This window comes from Pelodiscus sinensis, chromosome 1 (assembly GCF_049634645.1).
Source record: "Pelodiscus sinensis isolate JC-2024 chromosome 1, ASM4963464v1, whole genome shotgun sequence".
NCBI classification, from domain to species: Eukaryota; Metazoa; Chordata; order Testudines; family Trionychidae; genus Pelodiscus; species Pelodiscus sinensis.
Window position 1 is genome coordinate 181,060,302 of NC_134711.1, and position 20,811 is coordinate 181,081,112.

Genomic DNA, 20,811 nt, shown 5'->3' on the forward strand with positions numbered 1-20,811 from the left:
TTCTATTCTCAGAGGCCAAGGAGAACAATTTTTCTCCCTCTTCCTTGTGACACCTTTTTAGGTACTTGAAACCTGCTATCATGGCTCCTCTCAGTCTTCTCCTTTCCAAACTAAACAAGCCCAATTCTTCAGTCTTCCTTCACAGGTCATGTTCTTTAGATCTTTAATCATTCTTGTTGCTCCTCTCTGGACCTTCTCCAATTTCTCCACATTTTTCTTGAAATGTAGTGCCCATAACTGGACACAATACTCCAACTGAGGCGTAATCAGTGCAGAGCAGAGCAGAAGAATGACTTCTCATGTCTTCCTCCAACACTCCTGTTAATGCATCCCAGAGTCATGTTTGCTTTTTTTACAACAGCGTATGAGGTCAGAGGAGGTGGTATAGATAAGGATTAAAGAAGGTTGATGTGGGTGCATGTGGGAACTTACACAAAGCCTGCATGTGTACCTCATACACCTTCTAGGCCATGTAGTGGCATTTAGACCACTTACAGAGCAAGGGAGAAGGCATGTGTTCTACAGCCTTAGCTGAGAGCCAGCTCATGCACTGATTTCACAGGTTTGGTTCTACCTGTTGGTATTACACGTGCTGTGGTCTGGCTCTGGCTGGTACTGTCAGTCACTTTTAATAGCACAACATTCAAGTAAAATATTCTGATCAATTTATACAATCTAGTAAAAGTTCCCACATCAGATGCCTCCATACTCTTTCTTGTTGGCGCTACTGGAACTGTATATGAGTTTAAGTGAAGGACACAGATAGAATGTTCACATGCACAGATAAGAAAAATAATTTTCAATCACAAAAAAAAAAAAAAGGAGTGATGCAGAATATAGCAGCAAAATCCTATTAGCTATAATATGACCTAGAAGTCTTGAAGACATTGCTATGGGAATGTCAACAGTACAGTCAGGAGTAGTTATTGCATCTCATATAAGCTAGTTTTGATCTAATTAGCCACTTAAATATGAACTCAGGGCCCTGGCGGGGGTTAGGAGCCCACATTGCCACCCCTGCTGCCACAGCTACAGTTCTATTATTACTCAAGGTATATGGATCAAAACTAGTTAGGAAATGCCTATAAGCATTGCAACACACATCCTGGCTGCAGTGTAGACATGCCTCAAGGATATGTCTACATTGCAAAGGATGTTCTGGTTATAGCACAAATAGGCATATCTATGTTAGCTTTAACCTAGCCACCATAGGTATCAACAGGAGTATAGTTGTGATAGGATGAGCTTCAGCAGAGTTGGTACTCAAGCTCCTTGGAGGGCTTGCACTAGGGTTGCTGCATGGTTCTGAAGGATGTAGATGTTCAAGAGATAATGCCTCACAAAACTCATCGTTGGAAAAAATGGGCGGGGGGAGGGAGGTAAGAAATGTACCAAAGACCAAGGAAAGGAAACTTACTTTGGAAAATCTGGTATCTATTCATTTGAGCCACAAACTTGGCTAGTATGCATGATCATTTATGTTTTAAATTATCCACTTATTTGCCAAACATCCAGCTAAGAACAAAGACCACATTGGCTATTCTCTCTTTAGGATGATTTGCCCAATGATGGATGTCTTTTGTGGGAAATAAGAGGGAGGGTGGGACATGAGGTCCATAAAAGGAGTGAACCATGTGAAGAGGACCCATGGGAAAGTGCAAACAAAGACTATTCTGTGAGCTAGACTCAGGGGATACAGTGGTTCATACTGGTAATGTGCCAAAAGCTTGAGGGGCCATGGGCATGATTTGCATAAACTGTTAACAAAAGAGACATTGAAATTAATGCAGCTACTAAAAAAATATGAGTAGTGACTAACTTTACTGAATTGTTTTATTAGGAACATGAATGTCTTGCTGATACATTCTTCTTATTATTCAAGTTACTTCAACTGTTTGAGCATTCTTGAAATGCAAGGCACTTGGGGAGGTATGGTACCACACGCATGCAGGTCCCATTGCCGTCTGAAGATATTAAGGGACAATTCCTTACAGAGGGCAGAGTGGTATCATAGTTCAAATAGGAAACTACATGTTAGAAATGGACCCCTGAGCCTTGTGATATAGCAGAACTCACCCCATCTAAGAAGCAGATGAATAGAGACCCAAACACCACATTTTGTATTACTAATTTTTAATTAACCAATAATCTGCTACAAACTTTTCCAATCAGTATCCAGGCCATCATTAATAACCCCATATGCAACAGACTATTTATTAACAGAGAAGGTATTTTAGAACACGAGAAAGGGCAGAGTCACATTCTTTCTTCTATCAAAACCATAACGTACTGCTAGAACTGGAAGAGAATAGATTTACGCACTTTCATGTGATCTGGCTGAATGAGCCCATTCACAAATAAAACGATAGGCTGGACTCCTCAAGTAGAATATTAATATGCATCACCACTAAAATAGAAACTATGTCATATCACATTGTATGTAATTCTGACCATCAAAAGGAGAATTTAGGCCTTTAGGTGGTTAATTTTGAAAACTCAGTTCTCTATGTTTAAAATAAAATATCAATGTAAACATGGCACTTAACACAGAACCTAAAATCAAGCCTTCCACGTATTCCATTTAATCAGTTCCAAGGAGAGTATCCATGCAGTTTTTGTCTTGGTATCCCGGAATCCTCTTTTGTCTCTACAAGAAGTAAAGGTGTTCAAATCAGCAGTATAGCTGTTTTTTAGTAATTGAAACAAATGGACAGCTTCAGGGTCCCAAGTGTGGTATAACTGCCTTAGAAAGTTTTCCCTTATGGAAAGGAAATGATCATCCTCACTTTTTACATTATGTGCCTCAAAATGGAACTTTTGCAGATGTCTCTTTGTGACGTAGTGGGGGTACCTGGCTGGTTTCTATGCTGCTGGCTCTGGGGTAACCCCCACTGGCTGCTGTGGGTACCACGACCCAGCAAAACAGGATGAGTCACTATGCAAACCAGTGGCCAGACACCTCCCGTGGAGAGGAACAAAGGAAGGTGGAATGCTGCCCTGGCTGGGGGGCAGGGCTGGAAGAGAGTTGGTTAGTTCCTGTCTGGAAAGCAGGGGAGAAGGAGCTGGGGAGGGGGGCTGGGACTCCCCTATCTCAAGGGGGGCACTGAGGCCTCTTAGCCCCAGTTCCTGTAACCAGATTACATCTGTGCTATGCGGTATCCTGGGGGAGCAATAAACCACCCTCAATTCCACTGGCTGGTGGAGTCTGTTTGTGCCATTTCGGGGTGCAGGAGACGGGGGACCCCCAACGCGCCGTCACACTCTTCACCTAACAACAGATGCACTTCAGATAGCAGAAAAATCATTGTATGTAAAATGAGAAGAGCTGCATTCAGTCAATGATCTGATAGATAGATAGATAGATAGATAGATAGATAGATAGATAGATAGATAGATAGATAGATAGATAGATAGATAGATAGATAGATAGATAGGTCTGAAGTGGTTTGCAAAAAATTGATTATAATAGCTTTTGTAAGAATTGTAAATACCTGGCTTTTGTACTTTTTGTGCCATTCAAATATGGATAATTGAAAATGAAACTGAAGTTTCCTCTAAGTCTGTACCACTGGGTATGTCTACACGAGTTCATTAATTTGAGCTAGGTAGGCAAATCAGGCAACTGGAGTTGAAAATGAAGCCTCGGATTTAAATATCCCGGGCTTTATTTGCATGTTCCCGTCCGGCTGCCATTTTTAAATCCCCCTTAATTAGAATGAACTGTCCGCAACTACACGCGGCAGTTTAAAGTTAATCCAAACTAAATCCTTAGTTCAGATTAACTGTTACATCTCATTCCACGAGGAGTAACAGTTAATCCAAACTAAAGACTTAGTTTGTATTAACTTTAAACTGCCATGTGTAGCCGCGGACAGTTCGTTCGAACTAAGGGGAATTTAAAAATGGCGGCCGGACGGGAACATGCAAATAAAGCCCAGGATATTTAAATCCCAGGCTTCATTTGCAACTCCGGTTGTCTGATTTGCCTACCTAGCTCGAATTAACGAGTTAGTGTAGACATGCCCTCCAAGGAGTCTCTTAATGGTTGTTTTGTTACACCTAAAAGCAGTCCATGTTATTACATTCCCTGTAGCAGCCATTTGCATAACAAGCAGTTCTGCTGATGGCAGGTAGAGTTCCTTCAATCTGCTGGATTGTAGTGTCCCAATTAGTTCGAAGATCTATGAATCCATTTTGTAGCTAAAATGGGGGGTGGGGAGGGGAAAGGCCTGCTGACTGAGAGCTATAGGGAGCATTTGCCCATGGGTCCAACCATTCAAAAGGAATTCAGTACACAGTATTTAGTTTACTTGATGCTGACCTCTTCAGTTAGGCTTTTGTGGGCTGGTTTAACGCCGCTGTGCTGGTAATTTTATCGTTCTCTCAAGTAGCTCTTTTGCAAGTGTACAGTATTCAGAGCTTTTAATTTTAAACCCTAACAAGATGCCAGAGCCAAGGCAAGATTGTTTACTCCATTCACAAGAAATTCAGGAATCTTTTTCCCACACGAGTATTAAAATATGCCAGATACATGAAATAGACACAATTTCTCTTAAACATACTAAATATGGAAAAGCTAACATTTCATCCTGTCATCTGTAAGGAATGGCTCCATTCTATAGGTATGCATAGGTATTACTCAAAACATTGTGCAGATAACTAAATTATGCTAGTGGATATTCATATTCAAAGAGGTACCAAGGACCAACAGTGAAACACGGGTTCCTGAAAATATGGGAAGTTTCTATTTAGACACCCAAACATGGCTTGATTTTAGTACCTCAGCTTCACTTGACCATAAGTACTTCTGAAACATCGGGCTTCTTTTATTTAGATGCCTAAATGTAAATGTAGGTGCTTAAATGTAAGCACCTGGATTGGAAAGTTTGGGTCTTAATGTACTGGTACCTTTATCCACCCCATAAGCATGTAAATTGCAATTACCAATATTTTCCAGCTTTATTGTTATGTGATCAGAAGGATGGCATTCTACTATAACCTTTCCATATGTCTAATAGACTCACCTGGCTTTGCCCAGGTCTAGGCCATGGTTCCTGGTCCTCCACTGGCATTTCATGGGTGTAGAGGGAGGCCGTTGTACCACAGCTCCTGGGCCTTCCCAGCATCTCCTGGGGGTGGAGGGATCACCAGGCCACGATTCCCAGCCCACCCCACTGTGTTTCACTGGGAAGAGGGTCATCCAGGCTGTGATTCCTCTCTCTCACACACACACACGGCCTGTCCTGGGGGCAGGGTACTGCCAAGCCATGTTTCCTGGCCCCTTACATCTCATCAGGGTGGGAGGGCCACCAGGCCATGGTTCTCGGCACCGCTGGTGCTCCTTGAGAGTGGACTGAGTCCACGAGGGCATGGCTCCCTACCTCCTCCCTGCCACATCAACTTGCAGCAAGGGGGCCACCAAGGCTGTGGTTGATGGCCCCTCTGGCATCTCCTAAAGGTGTGAAGGGCTACCGGTTTGTGGTTTCCAACCAGCCCAGCATGTCCTGGGGTGGGAGGGCTGCTGGTTTTTAGTTTGTGGCCTTCTCCCCTCTCCCCCCACATTTCTTGAAGGTTGGGGGTGTCTGGGAGGGCCTGTGGGCTGCAGTTCTCCCCCCAGCTGTTTCTTGGGTGTAGGAGAGCTCTGGAGGGGAGGGTGTTTTCTGAGGTCAGAGACAGTCAGGGCTAAAATGACCGACCCCGAGGGCTGGTTGTGGGAGGACCATAGTGAGGTGGCTGGCTGGCAGTGCCCCTCCTCATGTAGCACTGCAGTCGAGGGCCAGGAGGTAGGGGGGCTACTTACCCGGGATGTGGAGCTTTGGCCCCAGCCAGCCACCCTCTTCCTGGTGTAGCTGCCCCCCAGTGGTCACTCTGCAGTGTATCTGTCCCCTGTGCTGGCAGCCCCCAGTGGTCACTCTGAGGGTGCATCCACACAGCACACTAAACTCGAAGTAAGATATGCAATTTGCACTATGCAAATTACATATCTTATTTCAAAACTATTTTGAAATAGCGCATTATTTTGAAATTTGGTGCATCTACACAGCACCAAATTCCAAAATAATGCGCTATTTCAAGCCATTCCTTATCCCTCGTGCAACAAGGTTTACCGGGATGGCAAAATAGCGCACACGTTATTTTGAAAAATATTTTGAAATAACAGATGGCTTGTGTAGACGCAGGGTCGCTATTTCGAGATATCTCCTATATCCCGAAATAGTTGTGCAATGTAGACGTACCCCTAGTATCGTGTCCCTCCTCTCTCTGCCCCTCCCTTTCCAGGTTAGGGAAAACATTCCCATTCCAGGCACTTCCCATTTTCCTGGCACAACAAATCCTGACCTTGATTTAAGTTAGAACTAAAGAAAGCTGCAGACCAAATTTAGTGATCCTAGCTCTTATTGTTTAGGAGGAGTTCTTGAACAAACAGACTCACAGATGGACATTTCTGATAGATAGATAGATAGATAGATAGATAGATAGATAGATAGATAGATAGATAGATAGATAGATAGATAGATAGATAGATAGATAGATAGATAGATAGATAGATAGATAGATAGATAGATAGATAGATACTGTATTAAACTTCATGGTACAGTAAAGATAGGCAAGCTGCTGCATTTTTACTGTACTTTCTTTACACATGTACTACAATACGCTAAATTGGAATTGCTAAGTATAATGAATAAGAGAATAAAGCCAGTTTTAAAGTGATATAATAAAACTAAGATCTAAGTGAAATTATAAAATTATATCATACAAACATTCATAGAACTGCCATAGCAAATATATGTTTCTAGGAAAAGTAACAGCTGCAAACTTTTTTAGGTCTTGTAGGAATCCATACAAATTCATCCATTAATATCATAAGAAAAGGTTAACATTTTTAAATGTTCTTTTTTACATGATCATATGTTACTTATCAGCTTCTCTTCCATAAACCTCATCTTCTTAGAGCCAAGAACTATTTCCTAACCACTGGAACCAGAAGTTTTAAGTCACATTTTTTTCACTGTTGCACCCTTTATTTTCCCTAGAGACATAAGCTGAAAGAGTGAGATGAAAAGCTTCATTTCTTAAAGAACTAAAGCAGTGTTCAGTTGTTATTTCTGTGCCCTATGATCTCAGATTTGGTGTTGAACTGAAAAGTTACTTGTTTTTGTCTCAAATACGACTAACTAACTAGAACAAATTATATTCCTGAAATTGCAGGCGTATGTTCTGAAGTAGCTTTAACTGGCATTGTAAAGTACAGAAAAGTGATTCATGGGGATGTAGAAGATACACTCTTGTATAATGAGTAGTCCTGTGGCACCTTAGAAACTAATACAAATATATAGAGAACAAATTGCTTTAGTCTCCATGTCTCTCAGTCCTCCATCTCCAAAATGCAGATAAAAGCTCTTCCTTACCTTAGTTATCCAGTACCAAGTCTTTGTACCAGTAGATGGAGTAGCACAAACAGAAAATCCTGACACCTTTCTAGAACAGTACTTGCTTCCTGGCTATGTGCCTTCCTGGGAACATTCACTCATTTCCAGTACATGTATTTCCTTGTCTCCACGGTATTCCCTATGCCAGCACACAAGATAATAAATGCGGGCCAAGGATGTAAGTCAGGGGTTTTCGGCCCCTTCTGTACTTACAACCATTTTTGTAAGTATGAGAGGTTGGAACTCGGGTGGTTGCAAGTTGGGGACCTCCTGTATTTTATCAACAGGAAGCCTAAACAAAGAGGAAACAGAGGCTGTTTACCCCACCCAAAGCAGCTGCCATATTTATTGTAGAAGGAGCTGCTCTCTCTACTAAAGTATGTTTTTCTCCCATCCCCCAAAAACACAGAGATAGTCCAACAGTGAAAAAACTGCTGTCTGCTAGGCCTATGGAAGACAAATCAGAAACAAGAGAGAGGAGGTTCCTTGGAATTTATTAAACTGGCACTCATATCTTGTTGCCAAACCCAGATCCTGTCAGCACACTGGATTTGTTCAGAGCATGAGATATTTCCCCCCAATATATTTCCTATTGACACTCAAACACAAAACATGTTTAACTGCCTCAAAGAGCTATTTTTTATGTTTATATATTCTGTTTTTACTTTTTATTTTCAGGATACTAGGCATATGTGCCCCTATGATGGTTTCTGAAGCTTTGCTCAGCACTGCACAATTTAATGGCTCCTTCAGAGCATCAAATAAATGTATAATTTAATAATTCTTCCATCAGTGGAATTTCCAAAGCTTATATACAATGCTTTTCAGCTGTTCTTGCTGTATGACAGTAGACTAACTCTGACTAATCCTTCTTCATAGCTGTTACTGAAAAATAATGGGTATTAATTTTGTAAGGTGGTGATCAATGTAACAATACATTCAAAAAGTGACTAGAGAAGCCCCACACATGTTCATTCCTTATCCATATATACAATATAAAAGTAAGACTTGTTCACCCTTCTTGTTACCACTGAACATTGGGCATACAGCTATACAGCTATATGGATATTCAAAAATTACTCCCTCCTCCCAACATTGATTCCCTATGGATAAAGCCCTGGCCCACTGAAATCAGTGGGAATTTTGCTATTCATTTTATTGGGGCCAGGATTTCATCCAATGTCTTTATTTAATGCTACCTTGGCTATAAGGCCAAATATTACATGGTAGAAACTGGCTAGATGAATCTTTGACTATATTATTTAAACACAATTTAGACTGTAAGTGCCAGGATTTGCATAATGAAATGATACTTGAGTCTTGGCTGAAGAGATGTGTTCCCAAACAGATGTGTTCTCGAAAATGTTCAGCCTCCCTAAGTAGTGTTTCAGTAGTGTATTTAACTAGATTTATCAGAGCGACAGTGTAGGGATAACATATCAACGTATTAAAAATGTGATTCCCCCAAATGGAAGTGACTCCCCATAATTTGTTCCCCACAACTTAAAGTGTTTTAGATTTATTATTAATTCTTATTATTATTATTATCATTATTTGTTAAGATTGTTAAATGTTTAGATTTATTATTATTATTGCCCCTTTAGAATATAATGTATTAGGTCATGTAACTTAGAACTGTTAAGAATATAATCCTATGTAGCCAGAAACAGCAATTAAAACCCACAGCTGGGCTCTGGCCCCTGACTTCAGCTCACAGGGCTCAGGCTAAGAATCTGTTTAATTGTGGCATGGATTTTTGGGCTCATTCTGGAGCCTTCACTCTGGGGGTACGTCTAGACTACCGCGTTTTGTCGACGGAAGTTTTGTCGACAGATACTGTCGACAAAACTTCCGTCGACAAAGAGCGTCCAGACACATTGAGTTCTGTCGACAAAGCAAGCTGCTTTGTCGACAGAACTCCGTAGTCTGGACGCAACGTTACAGGCAATAACACCTTCTGTCGACAGAGTTCTGTCGACAGAAGGTGTTATGCCTCGTAAAATGAGGTATACCAGCGTCGACAAAACTGCTGAGTTCTGTCGACGTTATGTCAACAGAACTCAGCGGTAGTGTAGACGCTGGTATAGTTTTGTCGACAAAAGTCCACTTTTGTCGACAAAACTAGGTAGTCTAGACACACCCTGGGACACATGGGGGAAGGAAGTAGAACTGTTGCAACCAAGATATGAGCCATTTAGAGACATGTGTTCCAATTTGCCAAAATTCAGCTGAGATGACCAGACCATATTGTAATTAGACCACACCTCCAGGTAGACCCAGAGGTGGTGTAATGCAAATGTGAAGAATTGAATTGAGAAGTAGAAAGTCTATTTAATAACCCTGCTATAGCTCCCTTTAGGTACAAGTTAGGCCACCAAGAATCTACCCCCACATTTCTGATATATGTAATGCAGGTAAAAATCTGTTCTTTGTTAATGTTCTGAGCGCAGGTTTGTAAAGCTTCGTAAACCTGGCAAAGACAGTATGCAAGCACTGAAATGTTATAAGATTTTAATTACTGCTTATTACAGTATTTGTTATTTCTATTACAGTGCCATCTAAAAATTTCTACAAAGCATCATACCCACAAGAGACCCTCCCTGTCTGCAGTAGCTTACCGTCTATAAATGGTGAAGACAGATAAAGGAGGGAGGGACAAAAAGACACACAGATATAATGGGATATCTGTTCTCCTAAAAGTAGCTTTTCCAATATTTATTTCTCAGTTACATCATTAATAAAAAAAAGCAAAACTTACTAATTGAGGACCCCATCCAACTCCTATTAAAGTCAGCGGGAGTTTGTCATTTATTTCAGTGGGACAAGACCTTAGACTTAGATGATGGACTTTGTGAATACCAAGAGTAAAAAAGGAAAAGACTTTTTGAGTTAAATTTTCAAACAAACAAAAAACTACCATGCATTATTGAAAGGAAAATCCGCTAAAGAGTTAAATAGTTCCATAAACAGATATGAATGTGTTATGCTTGCATACAATGTCTAACACTAACAGATATCAAAAGGAGTCAAGATAAAAATATTCAAATTCTGAAAGTACAGATTTATTCAGTAATTAATTCATTCTTTAAGTGGCATTTGCAACGTTAAATATATTAAGTTCTGCCTTCATTCCTTCAGTTCCCTATACCGAAAAAATCTGCAACTATTTGTCAATCTTCTCAACACTAGGAAACAACATCTAACTAGCTTAGAAATGTTTGAATTGAAGCTGCTCCAGGGAATAGCTTAGGAAGTTTGAAAATTAGATGGCTATTTTACTTGTGTTAACTAAAGTTGGTGTTGTCAGATAAAAACAATTAGATTGTGCAATTCTTTTTTGTTCTTGTTATTTTTGAAATGCAAGACGTTGGGCTACATGAGCAGCAAAATAGTTTTCTCTGTTCCAGCTGGCAAGTTCCACAATGCCTACAGCTTTTTGCTGCTACAAGAACACCTCCTACTGGCTGAATAATGAAATTGTGTTGTTGGTATAATTGACAGGAAGTTTGGGTCTTGCAATATCAGGTTATGTCTACACTGCAATGAATATCCCAGCTGGCACGTGTCAACTGGCTCAGGCTTGCAGGGCATGGATTAGCTATAAAATTGCAGTATTGATGCTTCAGGCTCAGGCTGGACCCTGGAGGGTCCTAGAGCCTGGGTTCCAGGCCAAATACAGTATCTACACCTTAATTTGACAGTCTCACATTCTCAACCCTGCAAACTCAAGTCAGCTAACATGGGCTAGCCCCAGGTTTTAACTGCAATGTAGACATAACCCCAGTGGCCTCTTTAGGTAAGCCTTCTCTAGAAATGTTTCATGAAGATGCTTGGTCTACATAGCATTAGAAGGGAAGTGCAGCTAGAAATCTATGCTGAGATTCAAATCTTTAGAAATATTAATCATATCTCAAGCTAAACATCAACATTCAGTGAAAATAGGAATTTTAGATGCTCTAATCAGCTCTACATTTACTTTCATGTGTGTGATATGTAATCCATCCATCTGCTTCAAATCTGTCATTAGACTCTTTTTGCTTATGTTGAATGCTTGAACACAATTTCATGTCACAAAATGCAGTTATTTTCCTGTTCTATTTCCAGGTTTTCGGATGGGGAAAAAAAAAAATCACATTCTCTGGTATAGTTACTGCCTTTACCATGACAATAGTAACACATTAAAGGAGGCTAAAAACCTAATCTGTTGCTAAATGTGCCCAAATATGTATTTGGAATTCTGTATCGAATGTCTTTTTGGAAAATGGATCCATTCATGATCTGTACATTACTTTTAAAATGGGAATACAGAATAGCTAGAGACCAGTGCAATTCAATACTAGAATGTTTGACTTTAATAGACCTCATCAACCCTTAAATGGATGACACATGGCAGAATACAAAACGGACAAGACTAGAGCAATCATCCATTGATTTATTAGAATCTTGCCGAATCTCATGTCTTACAAAAGATTCATGCAAGAGAGAGCCATGCTAGCTACAGCCATCTCTCAGGTATTAGCAGTTTTTCTTTTAAAATCAGGAGCCACTCTTCCTAACAGCTGCTTCATCCACTTGTGCCAATTATTAACTCAATCTTACCCATTTTACCTCCCCTCAGTTGAAAGGGAGGCTCAACAAGAACCTGGTCCTATGCTCCACATAACCTGCTTAGACTCTCTTCTGACCCCCTATTTTCTTTTAATCTCTCTTCAGTTTCCCTCCCTGTTCGCCACATTCCCTTGCAAGAGTGCAGGAGTGTCCATATGCGTGCGTGCAAACATACGCACGCAAACACCAGTTTTCCTCAATTCCACTGAGATTCTCTTATCCTTTTTGTTCTACCATGTTCAACTAGTCCTCACAGTATGTCTGTTGGCCTTCTGATAACTAATACCCTCCCAGGCTATGTCCACACTGCAGTTATTTCGGAATAATGTCTACACAGCAAGCTCGTTATTTCAAAATAAATTTGAAACAACAGGTTTCTTACTCTGACTCCTGTAACCCTCATTGTATGAGGAGTAAGGGAAGTTGGGGAAAAAATGCTCTATTTTGAATAACTGCTGTGTAGACAGCACCAAAAGTCGAAATAAGCTATTTCAACTTAAGCTACGCAATTAGCATAGCTTAAGCTGTGTAGCTTATTTTGAATTTAGCCCTGCTGAGTAGGTGTGCCCCAGAGAGCAAGCTATGTTCAATCATTTGGGGACAATGGTGATCATCTTTACCTCAACTTCTGCCTGAAAAGACTGCAAGGAAGTGGCAGTCATCTTAACTGAGGATAGTCTATGGCTTTAGTTCCACTGAAACTCTCAGACATGATGGTCATGTTGAAAAAGAGGAAATGTTATGTGTTTACAGGAGATTTTTTTACCCTTTATCCTAAATATTTCTGTTTAAAAACTATCCATGATTGCAGATCACCTTAAGTGTCACCTCTCAGCCAATGTTTTGTAAACTTAAACACAAAATGTGAGGAACCCTAACAAATTTCAGACAGAACCAATTTCAAACACTTCCTATTCCAAATTTATCACACTGAAACAAAATAACCTACACAAAAAATTCAAAGGGCTTACAAACTAACACTGAAATTTCACACTGAAAGATCCCTACAGACAAGTAGAAAGAAAAAGAAATGTATGTCCTGTTAGAACATCATGTTACATCTGGATTACTATTCCACTAATTATGCTCAGTATAAAGAACTAGATTGTGCATTTAAGGAATATCCTTGTAGAGGTGTCTGTGGAGGGAATGGCTTCATTATGATCTCTCCTGGGTTTTACACTAGAATAAATCCAGTGATGTCAGAGAAGTGAATCCTGATTTCCATGGAGAATCACTATCTGTGGGGAAGATTCTCCAGTTCTTACATTTAGAGTATCCTTATTCCACACGTATTCCCACATTTAAGTTTATTCATGAGTAGACTTATTAAATCTATGTGACTACCTGTATGCATGAAATTAACCATAATCATAAACATGTGCAGGGTTGGGAAGTAAGGTATTACTTACTACGACTGTAAGAATCTGGCCCTATGTATGTATTTCTACAATGGAATTTCTGCATGCCAAAAGAGACAGCTTATGCAACAATTTTTTATCAAAAAATATTCTGTAAGTTACTTGGCTTCTCATTTTGGGGGAATATTTTTTCCTAACCAAAATGTAAACTATAATTTAGCTTTTCTCTTTCCTGAGTGTGCCTGAATTATATCAAATCTCTGCAAATTAAATAATTGTGCTTTTTGTGTGATTGAAATGATTTTTATATTAGGCTAGATTTGGAAGCATTTTAAGGTACATATGAATGGGGAAAGGAGGGATTGTAGTAATAACTTTTGTTTCTTTCTTTGTGTTATAAATTTAGCAAATGGAATCTAAGTAATTGAGGCAAAATGTATTAAAATATATTGACTTTTATATAGATTTAACTTCTTATAGAGTATATATATTTAAACCCTATAGACAATATTAGTGTAACTACATTTCATCTCATGAATCATGTGGAATAGTACTTTGTTTTGATAACAGATTTGCTTTGCCAACATTTTAAATTATGTTTTAAGATCCTGGATATAATGAGAATTTTATAGAACTTTTGTGGAATAAAAAATGTGAAGAATTGCTGTAGTTTATTTATGTCCTTAAAATGAACCACACTATAAAACTAGCCAGGGGTTTTTAAAAAAATTCTCTAGATGTTCTTAATTGTTGGGCAGCTGCACTACACTGCTATGAAATGGCTGATGGTCACCATCTGGAGTTCTTTATTATGCAAAAGGAAATCATTGAATAATTTAATTATATAACATGATGACTATAATTTGCCAAGATAAAACATAATTATTCCAGATTTAGACTTTTAGAATCCTACCAGGGCTTGGATGGATTTTTTTTAAAGAAAAATAGCTTTCCCGTCCAAACAGCTTAGCAACGTGGGTAGTATGGATTCAATTCCATTTATATCTTACCCCAGAGTGTTTCTGTAGAGTATGTTTCTGTAGTGTATGTTGACAACTGTAGCATGTTTATAGTACACACTGTACTGTGAATTAGGCATTTAAATTTGTTCAGGCTTTCTAATGTAAGAAAAATGTGGGCAAAGTTAACGAAACAAAATAGACAGGTTTTCAAAATTTTCCTTCATTAAAATAAACTTTTATTAACAGTAAATGTGATGCAAATGGGATGGCAGAAGAGCTAATGGTTTTTGTTTAATGATCACTGGCATTTTGCTTGTGCTTATGTTGTCTATAGTGCTGCTAGCTGTAGGAGTTAAACATTTACCACTAAACACAGAATGTTGTTCAATAAGATACTTATATTTTAAAATGCATTAACTGTTGTTCAGGCAAGAAACTTGACTGAACCTCAAATTTTCAAAAGTGCCGAAAGATCTTAGAACGTGGCTGACTTTCAATGGATTTATGATCTTGTAGGCTTCTGCACAGCCATGAATCTCCTGCACTATGGTCCCATCTTTAATATGCCCTTGCTAGCCTCAGCCCTGCTTTCAGCATGCCCATATAATGGCTTTATGAGAGTCTCTTTGGAAGGCAGACCTATAGCTGCCTGTCACAATGTGTGTAATAGATATAGGGCTATTAGAGCCCATTAAACCACTCTGGCTCTATTCTCTGGCTTACCAGGGCCAGAGTAGGGATCATTCACCATTGCAAAAGGCATAAGGGATCTGTTGAAAAAGGCTTTCTTTCTCAACAGATCCCTTCTAGACTGCCGCTTTTTGCCGACAAAGTGCTGAGTCGGCAAAACGCAGTGGCTATTTTTATGCAAATTAGGCACGGGATATTTAAATCCCTGCCTCATTTGCAATGTTGACCTGCCTAATCTACATCCCTCTGCCGACAGAGGGATGCAGTGTAGACATGCCCTAAGTGAATTTTCCTAATCACACATGGCTGTGGTCACCTGTCCTTGTGGAATTACAGACAATCTCTGGCCCACAATGATACACGCAGTTAATACAGTAATACCTCCCAAAATATTACAGGAGTTTGCCATATCTGTCACAAGGTTGTGTGGCTATTAAACTCTTCACTTATTGAAATGACATGAGATCAGGAGTATAAAGCACCCCTCACTTTTATGTTATGAAATATTAGAAACAATAACTTATTTACCTCTGTGTTTTCTGGTTATGAACTTAGGGTTGCCAGGTGTCCGGTATTTTCGCCTCCTGTCCGGTAAAAAAATTCAGAAAGTACTGGACACCTAAAATGTCTGGTATTTTCTTTGGCGGAGGGGGAAGTGATCCCTGCCAGGAGGCAAAAATACCAGACACCTGGCAACCCTATGACACACTCAGCAACTGGGCCCAGCCCCCCGGCCCCTTCCTGGGCCCCCTGGCCCCGGATCCCCTGCTTACCTGGTTCCGCAGGGAAGCTGCCTTCTGGTTCAACCAAGAAAATAAGATGGCCTCCGGCAAAAAGCCTGAAGACCTGAAGCAAGGAGAAGCAATGCCTTCCCTGGGTCCTAGTGCTCAACCTCTCCTCTCTTCTCTTCCTATCCCTACTCTGACTCTGCACGCAGTTAAAGGGGCCATGATACTTTAACGCTCTTTTATTTATTTAGGCTCAACAACTTTAGTCTCTCCCTTTTTTTCCCCATGAACCAAATTTTTTCCCCAGTGTTCAGTATTTTTGGTTAAACCATCTGACAACCCTATATAAACTTGCAGCTTCCCATTTAAAATACCATGGTATGTTGAAGAAGTTACACTTGCACTAAAGCAGGACCTTAACTTACTCTTGGATTTATTTTCATTTTATCCATGTTTAGGGTTGCCAGGTGTCCGGTTTTGAACCAGAAAGTCCAGTATTTGAGCTTTCTGTTTGGGAAATAAATCGAGAAAATATAAATATCCGATATTTTCCCAGTAGCTAAGATAATTTGAAAGCATTCACCCAATTAATGCTCCAAATGAATAATTCAAAGGAAAAGTATTTAACTAGGAAACTGTATATAAAATGATATGTAATCTATGAAACAGATTACTCCCCTCCTGCTTCACAGTTTCACATAATCAATGTTTCTACCATAATAATAGTCCTAACAAAGTAGCTGCATTTCTGCTGCTTTTGATTCTCTTGGAGCCAAATACCTCTTTGCTCACCCAGACTGCAGCTGTAGTAAGCCAGAAATTACACCAAAAATGTTGGGTCAAGTCCAGGAAAAAAGAAAAACAAGGCATTTAGTGGCTGTTCTATTTTTAACCTTGGGCTTTTGCTCCCTACGACAGCTGGCACTGACAATGCCAGGGAGAACTGAACTCACCCACTTGAGGTGCCTCACATCTTTCAACAGTAAACTTTTTGGTTGACTCAAAAACACCACTCACTATTTCCAAGACCCCTCATCCAGTCTTTCTTGGCCAGAAAGCTGGTAGCCACAAAGCAAGGCCTAATCAGCAAAGTACAGAACCCCAAAGCACAAAGGAAGGTTTTCAAAAAAGGAAGAGGCTTCCCCGGAAAATGTGCAATTCCAAATGAAATGAGTCCCATGTCCCTTCAATAAATTCCTTTATGAAGATATCTGTAGGCATTAAATGTTAAGTATACAAGTATTAAGATCCACACTGTGGTTTGTTCTTGGTGATACTCACTTCTAATTTGCATGTAGATCCTTCATGCAACCAATGTGTATTTTACAAGACTATCAATGTGAAAATATTAAATTATACTATGGTATAATTTTAGGCTACAGGAAGTTGTTCGTCATGCTTTTCAGAAATTAAAATCAGCTTGGGCCAGCTTTCATAGCCCTAATTTCTATCATCTCAGTTATGCTATTACAGATTACTCTGGATTTTACTGTGAAGCAGTAGGGGAGTAAAGACCACTGTGTGTTAACCTTAGCTGATTTTCACAAAATAATAACAGTAAGAGCAGATAAGTGCTGGGATGAATTGTGGTCACAATATATGAATGCAGATATTATTTAAAAAGTTGTTCATTATGATTTGCATTTCTAGTTTTTTATTTTTATTTGTGTTCCAGTTATTATTATTAGCTGCAATCAGAACATACTTTTACAGGCATGGTAAGCCCATCTTAAAGTTCTAGTTGAGACAGATTTCTTTACACATCAGATTCTATTTTTAATCCATATTGCAGTTTTATAAAAACCATAGCCATGGCAGTATGACCTCCGCTTCAGTTCTTTCAATTAAACCATTTAAACTACAACTGCTCTCAGCATGCTACATGTTATATCCTGAAAGAGTGCTGACAAATTGTGTTTTAATGAAAGGTTCCCATTAGCGAGGTGAAATTCAGAGCTTTTCCTATTTACTCAAAATATCTCAATAAACATGACAGAAACTTGGTATGTGGACAATTTCTGCAAATAAACAGACCCTTTAAATCTTTTTAGTAGCAAGACTGTGATAATTAGATTACTTTGGAGAACAGATTTGACTCAAATTCCTGGGTGGATTGGAAAACATATTGAGGATAAGCACTTAAGTCCTTACCAAGCACTTGAGCAGAAAAGTGGAACAGCATTAATTTAAAAAACACTGCAGCTGCGTCTAGATTGGCATGATTTTGCGCAAATACTTTTAACAGAAAAGTTTTTCCGTTAAAAGTATTTGCGCAAGAGAGCATCTATACTGGCACGGATGCTTTTGCGCAAAATCTTGCCAGTCTAGACGCACCCAGCCTCTTCAATTATTAGCTTTCCCAACAGTACTTAATTAAAAAAAAAACAGTACTCATTGACTAGTGTTTCAGAATGGCTAAAAACATAATGTTTTCAGGAAATATTTCACTGAGATTTGTTAATAATCTTAGGACTTGATTTCAATTATTTTGTTGACTTTTTTGCAAGGCTGTATGCTTCAACTCCTTTAGGGCCCATTCCAAATTGTAATCCATTAAAAAGTGGATTGATTATACAGGTAAACTTTGCACATTGTATTTGTGTTTGATTCGCTTTTTTAAAAGGTTTAGGTTTAGATTTTTTATTTATTTCAGGAAGCACTTACGAATAATTGCTCTGTTCATATCAATAACCATTTAGCACTAGCAATTTTGGTTTATGCTATTGTTTTCTTGGTCAAAATTTTCAAAAATAGAAGCTTCAAGTTAAATTTCTAAACCCTGAATAATTGGGCCTGATTTTCAAAAGTGTCCCAGCAGGCAGTCTCCAAAATATGGAATGGAGCCTGAAAATGTAAAAGCCTTCACATCTCAGGGTAGAATTTTCAGATACCTAAAACACTCAGGAACACAAAACCCAAAATCATTCCATCAAAGTTCAGTATTTGATATCTATTCTAGTGGTTGATCTACTTACACCCTTTATATTTAACTCAAGTTACACTAAGTTCTTCCTCTAGTTCGTTCATTCTGATGCCCTACTTAGCCATAAAATATTTGGCTTCTTTCTTGGTCATCCTCAGGAAGAATCTCTTGCCTGACTCATAATATGGCTGCAAAGATTATTATCCTAGCTCTTTCCTTTGGCTGTGTCACGTCTCATGTTGCATCCCTCCACTGGCTCCCCTGTCTCTATCATATATAACCTACACTACGGTACTTGTTTTCACTTTCAAGGCCCTTTACAGTCATTCCCTACCCTACCTGTTGCTAGGAAGAGGTCAGCTACCACCTCTAATTAACTCATGATGCATCTTCCATTCTACACTTACTGATTTAAAAAAAAACACTCTTGGCATTTTGACCCATGTTGTCCCTCATGCTTTGTAGGTGCTTCCCACAAACATCTGCAAAGCTATCTCAGAGTCATCCTGTAGAACCCCGCCCCTCTCAACTCTCCTTTGGTGTGACACCCACAGACTTGGCTGCGAGTGTGTGAAGACCACCACCTATTATGTTGACCAACCTTATCTTGTTACTTCCTTGTACTCACCAATCTGACCATATCCCTTGGTTGTCTCCTGTCTTATCCTTAGATTGTAAGCTTTTGGGAGGCAGGGACTGTTTTTTTATTGTTCTGTTCGTACAGTGCTTACATAAAGGGACCCTGGGTCCATTCTAGGGCTGCTAGGCACTATAGTTATACAAATAATAAAACAATAAGAAAGGTTTAGAGCTATCAGCTCAATACCGAGGTGTTTGAATCTGTGGGTTTGTCTGTTGCTAAGGTCCCCTTTATGCCAGCTAGTGATATCTCTCCTCTATCCCAGGAGTCAGTCTTTGTGCTTTGGCCAATCCAATCCCAGACATTAAAAAGCACCTCCCTAGGTTTCTACACAAATCTCATCCTGCCCCCAACACCACAAGATGGTAGCTCCTGGTATCCTCTAGATCTCTTTACTCTTATCTCACTGACCTCATTCTAGCTGCTAGAAATTCCTCCTGAGTCCTTAATTTCCCACACTGGCAAAATTTCAAGCAATGTGCAAGTACGCTACAGGTATCATGTATATAGTATCCTTTACAATATGGTCATTGTATTAAACCTTGAATAACTAACTCTTGCATCATCCTTGCAAGATCGTTGCACTGTTAGCAGCATGGGTTTCAGTGTCTCAATTCCTTCTCCACCAAGTTCTGGTGGGAACTGTCTTTATACTCAGAGCCCTGCCTGGATACAAATTTGTATCCACATCCTTGCCCTATCTGCAAAAAAATTAGCCATAGATATCCGCAACTACATGCACAGATGCAGATACCCTTAGGTATAAAGAGAATTTCCATGGATTTACAGGGGTCTGTTTATCCCAAATATATATGCATAATCTTGGGTCTAAACTAGCTCAAGGAAGAGATCTTAGAGGTTTGAACCCTTGGAGTTCTCTGAAAACATCTACTCAGTGTGCAGTGGCAGTCAAAAAAGTGAACAGAATGTTAGGAACCATTAGGAAAGGAATAGATAATAAGGCAGAAAATACCAAAATGTGTTTTTATAAATCCATGGTATGTCTATATTTTGAATAATTTGTGCAGATCTTGCCATCCCATCTAAAAAAAATGATATATTAGAATTGGAAGAAAGTACAGAGCACAGCAACAAAAATTGATAGCGTTTATGGAACAGTTTCCATATATGGAGAGATTTATAGGACAACTATGGAATAGCCTGTCTAAAAAGTAAGTTTCTTTTTAGCTACCATTAGTTCGTGGTTCGCTTCCTGTCTACTTATGTGATCTGCTCCTGGTCTCCATGATACTATGTGCAAGTGAGCTAATTCCATTTCATTCATGTCAGTGCATGTTCCCCAGTGTCTTTCCTCCCCATTGCTTGAGAGTTTCTGATATGCCTCAAGAATACCCATCCTCAGCACCTCATCTCTCATGACAGCGTGTTCTCAGTATTTGTCACAAGCATGTCTTCCTAACCATGCCAAGGAGCAAGTTCTCTGTCCGCCTCTGTGGTGTTGCTCC